Consider the following 14,877-nt stretch of genomic DNA (forward strand, 5'->3'; position numbering starts at 1 on the left):
TGTCATATCCATCCCAAGAGTATATTTGAGTCAGTTCACACTGTTTTATGGCTCACATCATAGCTCATGGCTTTACAGAAATAATCAATTAAATACTTGGTGTAGGTGATGAGCTACATAGCATTTCTCTTTGATTCATAGCACACGGGTTTCTTTTTTACCAGTAATATGTGTTGTGTCCATTTGTATATATCCTTAAATCTGGTGCTTTATACAAGAAAATGGCCACAGCTGGCACCACAAGGCTGCAGAAATTGATATTTCATGCACCTCTGTTGCTTCTAAGCCATGTGTTTTGTTTACAAAACAGATGTCCAGAAAGTGTGTTTTTATGCCAATTATGTAGTTCAAAAATCTCCTGGTACATTACTAAGTTATGTAAAAAGAACAGAAATCATAATATGTGTATTTTATAATTTAGAAACTGTAGAAAATTGTGAAATACTGTTCATAACTAATCTGCTACAACATGCATTTACCATATTTCAGAATGTAGCCTAATCATGGCAACAGGAGATCAGGAGAAAGATATCTTGGAGTGGCTGCATATCCCACTAAGCAGTGAAGATAGTCTAGACTCTTCATCTGATGATTCTTCACAAGACGCTTTACAACTCAACATACTTAATGCAAAATATCAAGATTCTGACAATGAAAGTATTAATGAAAGTCAAAGTGTGGGAGCAATTCAGACACCACAAGCCTTCTAAAATTCTTCTGGGACAGTGCTACTTACTTCTCTAGGAAATAGTGCATTGATAATATCATCACACAATGAAATAAATATTCAGAAATGTGCAAGAACTAGTAAGGAATCAGATTTCACAAACACGAGTGTACCGAGGAAATGCTGAAATGTTGTTTGGAAAGAGAAACATTTAGTTGATCCTGAAAGTCGGTCAAAATTTATCTGAAGCACAGACTTCAGATTAAAATAAAGAACCTAGACAATCCATGTATTTTTTACTCCCATATTCCCATCAGCATTTTTTGAAATAGTTGTTGAAGAATCACACAGGCATAATGTTCAGAGCAATCCCAGCAAACCAATAGCTATATCCTGTGATGATGTGAGAAATTTTATTGGTATCTGTATTGTAATGTGTATCGTAATGTCTCTAACGTGCGAGATTTTTGGGATACTGTCATTGGGAATAAACTGATTAGTAGTACAATGCCAGTAGGTAAGTTTGAGTGCATCAGACAATATCTTCATTTCAATAACAACAGCAACCTGATTCACGACAGATTTTTCATGTTGAGGTGTGTCATTGACCTGCTGAGATCTCAGTCCCAGACAGTTCCTATTGAGTAATGTGTGCTTGTTGATGAGAAAATGTGCTCCAAAAAAGCCAGGAGCTATACCAAACAATATATGTTCAAATAAGCCACATAAATATGGGTATATGCTATTCATCAACAGTAGAGTCTTAGGCTTTTTACTGGTGACAATAACTGCACTGAAGAAAGGTTGCCTGGGAAGGATGATTTAGGAGCCAGTGCAAATAATGTTGTTCACCTTTGCAGAGTGCTGCAAAGAAATGTAAATCATAAACTTTATTGTGGCAGTTATGACACATCATCACCACTTGTAGTTTACTTACTTAAACAGGGTATTTATTCCCTTGGGTCTGTGAGAAGAAACTGAGTGACAGATTGCAGGCTTCCAAAAGAAGGTTTGAAAAAACTGGAAGGAGGTATAATTGAGCATGTGGCAACAGCTGCAGGAGATGAAGTCTCCACTGTTGCATGGAGAGAGAACAGAACTGTTAAGTTTTTATCTGCTCTTGATTGAAAGCGACCTGCGGGAGAGGTTAGCAGATATAACAGGAAGACAAAAACAAGAATAACAGTATCGTGTTAACAATTGATAAAGTTATGTAGCAAATATATGGAAGGTGAAGATTTATTAGACTGTATCTTGGCCAGAGACAAAATTATTATGAGATCTTGGAAGTGTTGTCTTAGAATATTCTACCATCTCTTAGAAATTGGCATAGTAAATGCGTGGATTTTGTACAAAAGAGTAGCAGAGCATAAAGGGAATCATAAGACCATAAAGCTAAGCAAATTTCACATGGGTGTTGCTGAATACTTTTGCCAGACTGGTACCTCAGCACCAAAATGAGGGAGATCAAGCAGTGAAGCGGAATATCAAATCAAAGCAAAGAAGAGTAGGGGGCCAAGATCTTAAGTGCTACCAAATGATGTAAGACAGGATCAAGTGTGTAATTTTTGATCTCACTCTGAAGCAAGGCAGAGATGCAAATTTCCAGGATGTAATGGAGTTACCTGGGTTTATTGTGAAAAATGTGCAGTTCCTCTATGCTTTCACAAAAATGAAAGTTGCTTTAAGGCATTTCAGTATTTAGGAGGATGAAGTTGTTAGGCCCAAAATGAGATGAAAATTTTTGAATTCTGTGATGTATTTAAATAAATTTTTTTTTTCATAATCACCTGAAACTTAGGTATTATTTTTCTTATTTTTCCTTTTTTAAAATATCAATTAAGAAGCCTCTGTGTGTGTTTATGGACAGCGTTCACTTTTGCACTGGAGCATAATTACTAAGAAGCAATTGCTGTAAGGTTGTCACTGTGTCATGTCAGTTAACTGCTAAATGCATTATGATGTAGCTGATCAGTTACAAAACATTAATTTGGAACTCATGGCCTCAAATTTTCTTTTACTATTTTTCCTGCTTCTAACATACTCTTGCATTTAAGGGTTAACCCTGATCCAGGAAGTGTTGCAATAAGCTCCAGCAGTGTAAGAGTGATAATCTTGATGGGAGCTAGCCTATTCTTGCTGCAAACTAAATGGACAAACATGACATTTGAAGTGATGCACCATACATAAAGGAATGCTCCACAGGCTTGTTATAATTCATTGGAAAATACAGGGTTTTCCAATTTAACTTCTTCAAAAACACCAAACAATCAGGGCACGTGTGCATTGCAGGGTGGGGGTTGAGATCAATATGATTCAATTCCCATTGACTAAATTTCCTAGAAAAAATATTTTTTTCAGTGAGAGAAGTAGCTGATAATATACCCGGTGTTGCAGTGAGAGACGATTGGCAACATACTCAGTGGGTCATAAAAACAGGTAGTACTTACACTGAAGTGCCAAAGAAACTGATATAGGCATGCGTGTTCAAGTACAGAGATATGTAAATATGCAGAACAAGACAACCAGGATCTGGCATAGCATTAGATCAGTTACTGCTGCTACAATGGCAGGTTATCAAGATTTAAGTGAGTTAGAACATGGTGTTACAGTCAGTGCGCAGGTGATATGACACAGAATCTCTGAGGTAGCAATGAAGTGGGGATTTTCCCAAACTACCATTTCACAAGTGTACCGTGAATATCAGGAATCCGGTAAAACATCAAATCTCTGACATCGCTGCAGCCAGAAAACATACTGCAAGAACAGGACAATCAATGACTGAAGAGAATCATCCAACATGACAGAAGTACAACCCTTCCACAAATTGCCACAGACTTCAATGCTGGGCCGTCAACAAGAGTCAGGATGTGAACTATTCAATGAAACATCATCGACATGAGCTTTCAGAGCCGAAGGCCCACTCACATGCCCTTGATGACTGCATGACACAAAGCGTTACACCTTGCCTGGGCTCGTCAACACTGACATTGGACTGTTGATAATTGGAAACATCTTGGCTGCTCAGACTAGTCTTGTTTCAAATTGTATCGAGTGGATGGATGTGTACAGGTATGGAGACAACCTCATGAAACCATGGACCCTGCATGTCAGCAGGGGACTGTTCAAGCTGGTGGAGGCTCTGTAATGGTGTGGGGCATGCGCAGTTGGAGTGATACGGGACCCCTGTATGTTTAGATATGACTCTGACAGGTTACACGTACCTAAGCATCCTGTCTGATCATCTGCATCCATTCATGTCCATTGTGCATTCCAGTGGACTTGGGCAATGGCAGCAGGACAATGCGACACCTCACACATCCAGAACTACTACAGAGTGGCTCCAGAAAAGTCCAAAACTGGTATAGAGTGGCTCCAGGAATACTCTTCTGAGTTTGAACACTTCCGCTGGCCGCCAAACTCCCCAGACATGAACATTATTGAGCTTATCTGGGATGCCTTGCAATGTGCTATTCAGAAGAGATGTCCACTCCCTCTTACTCTTATGGATTTATGGACAGCCCTGCTGGATTCATGGTGTCAATTCCCTCCAGCACTACTTCAGACATTAATCGAGTCCATGCCACATTTTGTTGCAGCACTTCTGCATGATTGTGGGGGCCCTGCATGAAATTAGGCAGTTTACCAGTTTCTTTGGCTCTTCAGTGTATAATGATGAGAGGATACAAGGAACTGAATGTGGCACATTTTACAATTTTGTTTTTTGTCTTCCTTTCTACCAAAGCTCTTAGGTCAAAGCTTTTAGCATGTTAGAGAAACATTGGCCCATCCAGTTAGTGTCTTTGTGATCAGCCAACGTTCTTTTCTGTACCTGCCTTTTAGTGGCTGCTCAGATCTACTATCTTCCTTGACCTACTTGCTCCATTGTAATGTTCGGAGGAATTGTGAGTGTGTATGTTAGAAAGAGTGCAAGGGAGCATATGTGACCTTTTTTCATATTTTCGGCTATCCTCGTGTTGTGTACTCCTAGCCCATTTGTCTCATACAGTCAATGTACAGGCACTGATGACCATGATGTTGAGTGGAATGATGCTGACCGTCAATATTTGTGGTGTTTGGACTTGATGGCATACTTCAGTTTTTGCAAAGTGTCTACATAGTGCTGTGCATTAAAGTGTGGTATCAAGTCCAAATACCCAGGATTGTTGACAGATCATTTCATTTTGTTGTGAGATAATGCCCACTCACATGATGTTGAGGTTGTTTTGACTATGCTGCAGAAGTTTCACTGGGAAGCCCTTACACATCCTCCAAGCAGTCCAGATCTCTCCCCATGCATTTTCCATATTTTTGGTGTCCTGAAGAAAGATACTTGTGGCCCTTGATTTGCTTCAAACAAGGAGGTGCACATCTGATTACAATCATGGTTCAGTTGGCAACCACAAACATTTTTCCATGAAGGAATTGACTATCTTGTCACAATGAGATAAATGTATTATCAGTTATGATGGTTACTTTGAAATAATAAACAGTTTACTTATTTGCCCTTCAAATTTATGAAGAAATGGATTGTGGCTAAGTCCAAAAGGCAGTCAGGTGAAGCAGTACGTAAAACTTCTGCCCCTTGTAGTGTAGTTTTCTTGTTGATCCTTGGTGTCTTTAGGAAAAAAAAAGAAAAAAACTTTGTGAGAGTTGTGTCCTCCTGATGAAGAATAGAAATGCTTCATTGTTATTGGCAATTGAGACTGCAGGATACAGGTGGAATCTCAGTAATACTGAAAGAATATCAGGAAGTAAATCAGAATTAATTTCTGATGATTCATTCAGTGAAAGTGCATTATTCTCGTGTGACAAACGTTTGAATAGGCCTTTATTTGATGAGCTCTAATTTTTCTTTCTTTGCTGCAAGGTTCGGCAGATAAAGGATGTCACTTCTTGACTGTACAGGAGGGGTGACTTGCACATGTCCCTTTTTGATGTGTTCTATCATTTGTGACTCGTAAATGTGTTTCAAGTAACTATCCTTTGGAATTTTTTCCTCTGGTGAGAAAAAAAATGCCTTCACTCCTTGCTGAAGATTATTATGCATCAGACATAGGGTTTTCTAGGAAATGAATATACTTTTTTGTCCTTGATGCAGTAGGAAAGTGAAAAATGTTACAGTAGAGATGATACCTTTGGATTCCAATTTCTTGTTTCATCTTCCATGATCCTCATTGCTTCTAAGTTCCAAAAACATATCAGAATATCATTTGTTGGTGCTCCTGTCTCCAAACTGATGTTGTTCACCATCACAAGGTTTCCTGTGGTGAGTGCCCCTTTTAAGAACGCAACTTAGAGTGGAAAGTATCAGTACAATGGGTGAAGTAAGTCAAACTGAAGGGGAATCTTTAATAATTTTCCAGTAACAATCTGCTCCAAAAACGATCTCAGTGGGAAGACTTTCCATTTAGCCTTTTAGTTGACTCACTAAAGTATCTGAATGTGTACCATATTTCTTATATCAGAAGGTACTATTGAGTTTGCAGCAAACAAGTGTAAGCTTTCAAATTCAGTCATCTTTCAAATGCAGCCACAGATGTCATTGAATTTGTTCAGATCTCCTTTCGTGAAATTCAGTGACACCCATCAGGCTCTTAAGCTGTGGCCAGTATTTCAATGGGACTAACAAATAAGTCAATCTTCGGTAGTTCTAAACTCAGCTCATCAATAAGGAAATTGGAAATTAAGCTTGACTGATTCCTGCTATCCAGAACACAGCAAGTAAGTCTGCTTAATCAAGCAGGTCCACTATCCCAAACTTGAGCAGTCTAAAGATCAGTAAAATGTAATGAACTTACAACAATTTGTGGCAGAAGTAGTGGTAAATTGTAGAAGATGAAGTTGAGCTAGCAGACAATTTGCACCTATAACATGACACCTTGTATTTCTAGCAGTTTTTAGCATTGTGTCCTCAGTTTGGAAACAGAAAAGGACCATTATTTCTATTTAAACTTTCTATCATGATGAAATTTAGAAGTGCAGTCACATTATAAGGTGAAATTATAAATAAATTAGCCTCTGGATGGGAAAATGCTCTTGGATTTCTTTATTATGCCATTATAAAGAAACTGGAGACCATTTTTGCAGCCAGAGGATAATTTATTTATAATTTCAACAATTATCTTGCTTTAACTTCTTGATATGCTGTAGGCTGTCAATCACTATATTACAATCTTGGTCCCAGTGAGTGCAGGCTTTGAAAAACACACATTATCATTGTACTTCTTTTTTTTTAAGCTATTGTGAAGTCTATGCTTGCTTTGACTTCATATAGAGTGTTGCTGCAGTGGGTGTGAAAATAAACAAAACAAACATTCTCCATAAATTTTTTGTGCAGTAAGACCACCATGAACTACTTTTCCCAAAAATTTCAGTAATTTCAATAGACCTCCATTTTGACTGTGCAGTTCTTCTAACATGACTGACACATTTAAGCAGGAAATAATTGTAGAATTTTTGGACTGCGAACTTTATTGTATGCTATGATGTCTTCTTCTGGAGCATGCTATGCTTGAATACAGTGGTTATATTCCAGGACTGTGTAGCTCACCATTTCAATTGTTTCTGACTGTACAGTCTTGGTGCAAATAAAGTATGCCTGTATAATGTAGTTACTATCTTCATAACATTACAATAAAATTTTATGTTTCCTCATACATTTTAGCTGTTGTAGGTATTTATCCTCTGACTATTTCAGTTCACCTCCCAGATACCCTCAGAGCAAAACATGTTTGTTTCCTATAGTAAGTGACTGGTCTTTATTACTGATCGGAGCAAATCACTTGCAAAAGTGAAACCACATTTTGACATCTCCAGCAAATGACTCAAGCTTAATGGCAGGTAGTTTGCCAGTGTGGAGTACAGTGGGTTCTGTGGATACTGTAGGTGCAGTGATATGAACAGCAGCAGTTGCAAGGGGCTGCAGTCTGATTATTGACTGATCTGGCCTTGTAACATTAGCCAACATGGCCTTGCTGTGCTGGTACTGCAAATGGCTGAAAGTAAGAGGAAACTACAGCCATCTCCCCACCCCCAATCCTAAGGTCGTACAGCTGTAATGTATGATGTAATGTTGATGGCAGCCCTTTGGGTAAAATATTCTGGAGATAGAATAGTCCTGTACTCGAGGGTATCATCATTGAGGAAACAAAACCTGCATTTTAAGGGTAGGAGTGTGGAATATTAGACCACTTAATTGATTAGGTAGGTAGGTCAGGGAATTCTAAAAATGGGAATTTTTTGGTTGGAGTGGGAATTAGTGAAGTGTGATGGTAGGAGTAGGAGTAGGACTAATAAGAATTAGAAAATAGGAATATGAAAATATGAATATGGGTAAACTACTATGAAAAGCATGGTAAATGCATTATCATAAGCAAGACAGACATGAAGCCAACAACCACCACATTTGTTCTAATCTCACAAGAGAACAAACTTCACTATAAAGTCTAGAAAACAATTTATTATAATAGGTACACTAGCCACAGAATGGCTCACATAGCAGTCTGATAACATATATATTTAGGTGAACTTGTGACTGAGACCTGACTAGGCCTGTCTCTAAAAACTGTCGGCTGGCCAGTAGAGTGCTCGGACAAGAGGCTACGAGTGCATCCGTGAGTAAAGGGCTCTGACAGTTGTCAAATGTCTAGCTGCATCTGCCAACATCCATCACCCCTTTGGGGGACAGAGCATTGCTGAACGCCAGGGCAATTTGTGAGTGACCACAAAGTGGAGATGGCGCCCACATCCATAGAGAACCTGGAGATGAGACAGCAAGCAACCTCTGGTCTGTAGAAACCTTGGGATACAGGCAAAAGTGGCTGGCCCAAGGAGAGTACTGATTCCTCCCGCATCAGATGACAGAACTGCCAATGGGCATTCCAAGTCGGGATTCATGGTGATGTCCTGTGGTGGTGTGGAAGGTGGAGGTGACACTTCTGCAGACTGAGGCTGCTCCTGTGACATAGAACCACTGACCAATAGGCACTCTGGCTGGAGCACCACCAGAGCTGCTGCCAGAGGCTATGGAGGCCTAGGCTCTTTGGGCAGAGGTGGTGTGGCAATGGGAAGAGGTGGCCTGAACCCTCATGGGTAGGTGACACCCAGCAACTGGGGTACCGACAATGGTGATGTTGTGGCCAGGACAGGGGGTAGGTGATTACCTGGATGCAGAGCCGATTTCAATGGTGCTCGACCTCCTGGTCTCCTGCCCGCAGGGTGTAGATGCCACAGCTGTTTTGGTGCATGACAACTGCTGGTAGCCAGTGGGGGTACTGACCAAAACCTCGCACCCAGTCTGCCGTCCCCACTGTAAAACCTGCTATGCCAGAATGTAGTGGTGGGTGAGATTCAGGATGGAGGAAATGGAGCAGTGTCCTTGACTGGCATCCATGGAGGAGCTCTGCTGCACTATGGGAACCAGTAGGAGTTCCGGTAGGCTGTCAAAGAAAATAAAATTTTAAAGCCCCTTCAATGAAGCAGTCCTGCAGATATTTTTCATACGTGTTTTAAAGGTGTGAACCATGCGCTTGTCCTTCTTGTTACAATGTGGGTGAAAGGTATGGGAGCAACCATGAACATGGCAAACGCTTGACATCGCACAGAAAACAGGAAATTCCTGAGACAGGAAGTGGGTTCCATTTTCAGAAACAAGAGTAACTGGAAGACCTTTCACAGAAAAAAATTTGGAGAGTGCTTGAATAGAAATAATGTCCATCATAAAATCTTTAAAATCAAAAACATCTAGTGGGTATGATGAAATATCAACAAAGTTAATTAAAGAATGTGATTCTGAGCTAAGTAACATATTAAGCTATCTGTGTAACCAGTCGTTTATTAGTGGAATATTTCCTGAATGGCTGAAATATGCTGAAGTTAAGCCACTGTTTAAGAAGGGAGCTAAAGAAATAGCATCAAATTTCCGTCCAATTTCACTGTTGCCAGCATTCTCAAAAATTTTCGAAAAAGTAATGTACATTTGTCTTTATAACCATCTTATCTCAAATAACATACTGTCAAAGTCACAGTTTGAATTTCTAAAAGGTTCTGATATTGAGAAGGCTATCTACACTTACAGTGAAAATGTGTTTAATTCATTAGACAAAAAATTGCAGGCAACTGGTATATTTTGTGATCTGTCAAAGGCATTTGACTGTGTAAATCACAATATCCTTTTAAGTAAACTAGAATATTGTAGTATAACAGGAAATGCTGCAAAATGGTTCAAATCTTATATCTCTGGCAGGAAACAAAGGGTGTTATTAGGAAAGAGACATGTATCAAGCTATCAGGCATCATCCAACTGGGAACTAATTACATGTGGGGTTCCACAAGGTTCCATTTTGGGGCCCTTACCTTTTCTTGTGTATATCAATGACCTATCATCAGTAACATTACCAGATGCCAAGTTTGTTTTGTTTGCCAATGATACAAACATTGCAATAAATAGCAAATCAAGTGTAGTCTTAGAAAGATCAGCCAATAAAATATTTGTGGACATTAATCACTGGTTCCTAGCCAATTCTTTGTCACTAAACTTTGAAAAAAAAACAACACTACATGCAGTTCAGAACTTGTAAGGGGTGTCCCAAGAGTATATGTCTAACATACGGCGACAAGAAGATAGAAGAAGTGGACAGTGTTAAATTCTTGGGATTACAGCTTGATAATAAATTCAACTGGGAGGAGCACACCACAGAACTGCTGAAGTGTCTTAACAAATCTCTGTTTGCAATGCGAATTTTGTCAGACATAGGGGATATAAAAATGAAAAAGCTGGCATACTATGCTTACTTTCATTCCATAATGTCATATGGGATTATTTTTTGGGGTAATTCATCAAGCCAAGCTAAAGTTTTCTGGGCACAAAAACGTGCAGTGAGAGTTATATGTGGTGTGAACTCAAGAACATCCTGCAGAAGCCTGTTTAGGGAACTAGGGATACTAACTACTGCTTCCCAATATATTTATTCCTTAATTAAATTTGTCATTAAAAATACATCACTTTTTCAAACCAACAGCTCAATTCATGGAATCAGTACTAGAAATAAGAATAATCTTCACAAGGATTTAAAGTCACTTAGTCTTGTACAAAAAGGTGTGCATTATTCAGGAACACACATTTTCAATAACTTGCCAGCAGCCATAAAAAGCTTAACAACATATGAAATTCAGTTTAAGAGAAGCCTAAAGGATTTATTGGTGGCCAACTCCTTCTACTCCATTGATGAATTTCTTAGTAAAACCAACTGATTTGTATATAAGTACAACATAACTTCTGCACAATTTCAGTGCAGTAATGTGTTCATTGAAAATTTGTGTGTGTGTGTGTGTGTGTGTGTGTGTGTGTGTGTGTTAGTATAATCTAACTTCTGCACCATTTCAGTTCAGTAATGTGTTCATTGTAAATAAGTATTACAGTAGTTGTATTACCTTATAAATAAATAAAAAACTTTTTTATTTTAAATTCAGTGCATTAGTATTTGTAAAATGACTCTTAGTGTTCATTAAAAAATGACGATCATGCCACTTGGGACCTGTGGAATGGTATATTAGCTTATTTGTTTTAGTTGTAAATATTTGTCATGTATTGTTGTTTTTCTGACATGTTCCACATCCTGGAGGACCTCCTCACTACGGATCAATTGGAATGAAAGTAAATCTAATATAATCTAATCTAATCAAAAATAGTGGCCAAGTTGCACCAGAGCATGCATGGATAATGCAAAAATGTGTCAATGAGAATCAGCCAGAACACATTCAGAAACGGACCCACAAAATCAACAGAGATGCATTCTTGGGGCTGGGTTACTGTAGGCCATGGAGATGACCTGGGAGCCACCTGTTGACTAGCACTTGGGGACATGTAGCAACCAAGTGCTCCAGCTCTTGGTCAATACCAGGCCATTAAACATTCCTGCGAGCCAAGGTTTTGGTGCAGCAAGCACCCCAGTGCCCAACATATAACATTTGTAAAACCTCCCTGCACAAACTACTGGGAATGACCACCTGGGAAGCTGAGGTATCTATGGAGATGACTAGGGCCCCACCTAAGACTGAGAGTTGATGGCACAAGACAAAGTAGTTGCAGTTGAGCGATCCAGAGGCTGAGAAGACAAAACTGTTGGATGAGGCAGACTACCTTGCTCGAGGATGGGGTCGACCACTGATGCCTTGATGGCTCAGGAACTAGTGATCTAAGACTGCCTACTTGCTTGGTGGGAGGAGACATCAAAATGAAAACACACAAGCTCTTTCTGATCGAACACAGGCTCTGGACCAACAAGCAGCTAGGGTAAGTTGTCCACATTGGCGTGGTGACTTGTGGATGAAAATAAAAGTCATGCTTGTATTTTGGGACAAACAACACCCCCCACTGCAACCTGTGGACTGCCTTATTGGAGACCATATTAGACTGACTAAATAATAAAATTAAGGGCTTATGGTCCATAATTAGTTGGAATTTGGGGCCATACATGAAAACTTCAGATTTGGTGACCACATACACAATGGCTAGAGCCTCCTTCTTGACCTTAGAGTACTGTACCTGTGCTGGACTGAGAGTTTGGGTGCAAAAGCCAGAGTACGCTCTGAGACATCTGGATTCCAATGGACAAGGACCACACCCACACCATTTGCAAGGCATCTGTAACCAAAATCAGTGGTTTGTAGGGATCAAAGGTAGGAGAATGCCTGTTTGCATGCTGGACACCAGACAAAGGGAGCACCTTTGAATAGAAGAATATGCTGTGGGTGCACAGTGGTGAACGCCCTGAATGAATCAGTGTAATAGGCAATTTTACCTAAAAGAGTCTGCAGTGCACACAATGTCAAGGATTGTGGCAGATCCATAATGGCCCTGACAAGACTGTCCTTGGGTTGGATGCCCCTTGCCTTGATATGACCCAGATACTCAAGAGATGATTGGAAAAATATGGACTTCTGCAGATTACAATGCATACCCATGTCCCAAAGTTTATGAAAGACAACTCAGAGACTGTTCAAGTGGGCACTCCTAGTACATCCTGTAACAACAATGTCTTCCATGTAGCTGAAGGAGTACAGAATATTGGATGTGACCTGTTCCAAATAGTTGGTAGTGATATAACTGAATGGTGTGTTAATGACCATGATATGTTTGGACCCATAAACCAGGGATAATATGCTTCAGGAAGATCAAGTTTGGAGGAGGTTGACCCCTTGCTAAGTGTGTGAACAGTTTGTCGTGATGTGGCAATGGGTATGTGTCGACCATGGACTGTGAATTCATGGTGGCTTAAAATAACTGCAAAGGCTTAATTTGATAGAAGGACTGTGGTCCATTCACAGGAGGAAATGAGAGCTGCAACCCTAAGAGAGATGAGCCAGTCTAGCTCCATCTTGACTTGGCAGTGGAGGGCCAGGCAAATCTATCTAGCACAAAAAAATGTAGAACAAGTCAAGTGCTTCAAGATTGTTTGGGCTTGAAAGAGTGTGGCACACCCTAGGCGTTCTGCAAAGGTATCTTGAAATTCTGAGCACAGAGATTCCAGAGATAGGGGACCTTGGCAGATGCCAACTGTATGCAGTCCATTACCATAACACCAAAGATGTAAAAGGCATAAAACTTGAAAAACTTTACTGAATTAGCATCAGAAGACAATAAAGTTAATAGCTCAAGTCACTGATTTGTTGGTGACTTCCACCATGAATCTGTAAACAATGTGATTCGCTGTTTACTTTAGCCCCTGAGGCATCTGTTTACCAATGACAAGCATTCTGTCCAGCTGAGTAGCAGACTACCACACTGTGTGATTTTTTTCTGAAACAACAGATGGCCAATGCTGGGGTCAATCTGATCTGTCATGTGTGAAGTAACATAATGCACATGACAGCAACAGGGAGCAGCTGGTGGATTGCTGTACGTGCACTGTACAGGAGCCGCTGGGTCAGCCCGCGTGCACCACCATGATGTCATCCTCCCTGAACACCTGAACATAGTGGACACAGCTGGGCCACTCTGTACTGCCGTGGCATTGCACCGGGCTTCCAGTGGCTGACCCACAGCTTATTAAACTTCATACGACTGGGCAACTGATAAAACATCTTTGAGGGAGGGGTTCTCTTACAGGAAGGCCACTGCTGGATTTCCTTATCCGGGCAGAGCAAATAATTATATCATGAGCCATAATGTCCGCATATGACTTTTTTGACTTGTAAGTGACAAAGCGACAATTTCAACAGGTTGTGGAGGGTCACAGTGCAGGCTGACATGGTTGCTTCTTGCATTGGTAAAATTCAACCCTAGCTGCCATTATGTGCCTGCAGCAGTGATTATAGGAAGATAACAGTGAACATAAGGTGTCAAACGACAACACCTATACAAGGTAGGAGAAATCAATGACAAAATCAGTGCACGACATACCTCCGCATCCATAACGTAGCTACTCTTAATCAATGTGTTTTAATCACACAAGAGAACATGACAGGATGACTGGCAGAACAAACTTAAGTGTAAAAAACAGCTTATTATAATAAATACACTAGCCATGGAGTGTCTCACAGTAAAAATCTGATAACACGTATGAGGTGTGATCAAAAAGTAATGGGAATTTTTGTTTTTCTTAAAGAATCTTTATTTATTCATAAGCATCAAATTTGTCCCCTTCAGAGTAATGCCCCCTCAGATATTATACACTTGTGCCAGCAGTTTTTTCAGTATCAGAAACACTTCTGGAACTACTTTTCATTGTGGTGTTCAGCTCCAGCAATTCTGTTTTTATCCTGTCAATGGCGGCAAAATGACATCCTTTCATGGTTCTTTTTAGCCTTGGGAACATAAAGAAGTCACAGAGGGCCATGTCCACTGAATACATTGGTTGAAGCAACACAATGGTTTTATTTTTTTGCTGAAAAATCACGAACAACCAATGAGGTGTGAATGGGAGCATTATCGTGATTTAATTTTCACATGTGTTTTGCCATAATTCTGGTCATTTTCTTTAGATCACTTCATGTAAACGATGCGTAACTTCCAGGTAGTATTCATTTTAGACAGTACGACCATAAAGCAGGAACTCATGACCCACAGTTGTACCATAGTTGAAGAAAACAGTGAGAAGAACCTTCACTTGTGATTGAACTTGTAGAATATTTTTTGTTGTTGTCTTTTCAGACAGTTTCCATTGTGCTGCTTGGGCCCTGGTTTTGTCAACCTGTCCATATATCCA

At 39.9% G+C, this 14,877-nt stretch overlaps 1 protein-coding gene across 11 annotated transcripts in view; it reads left to right on the forward strand.

Moving 5' to 3' along the window:
* Positions 1–14,877, forward strand: part of LOC126235858 (protein Mpv17-like) — a 294,748-nt gene that overhangs the window by 179,499 nt on the left and 100,372 nt on the right. For 2 of the 11 annotated variants that reach the window (XM_049944742.1, XM_049944743.1), the window contains one exon: positions 13,892–14,034. The exons of the other annotated variants lie outside the window; for them this stretch is intronic. The gene's annotated coding sequence lies outside the window, so the exon portion shown is untranslated. The remainder of the gene's footprint in view (positions 1–13,891; positions 14,035–14,877) is intronic. 11 annotated transcript variants of the gene reach the window in all.

The sequence above is a fragment of the Schistocerca nitens genome, chromosome 2 (assembly GCF_023898315.1).
Source record: "Schistocerca nitens isolate TAMUIC-IGC-003100 chromosome 2, iqSchNite1.1, whole genome shotgun sequence".
In the NCBI taxonomy this organism is placed as follows: Eukaryota; Metazoa; Arthropoda; class Insecta; order Orthoptera; family Acrididae; genus Schistocerca; species Schistocerca nitens.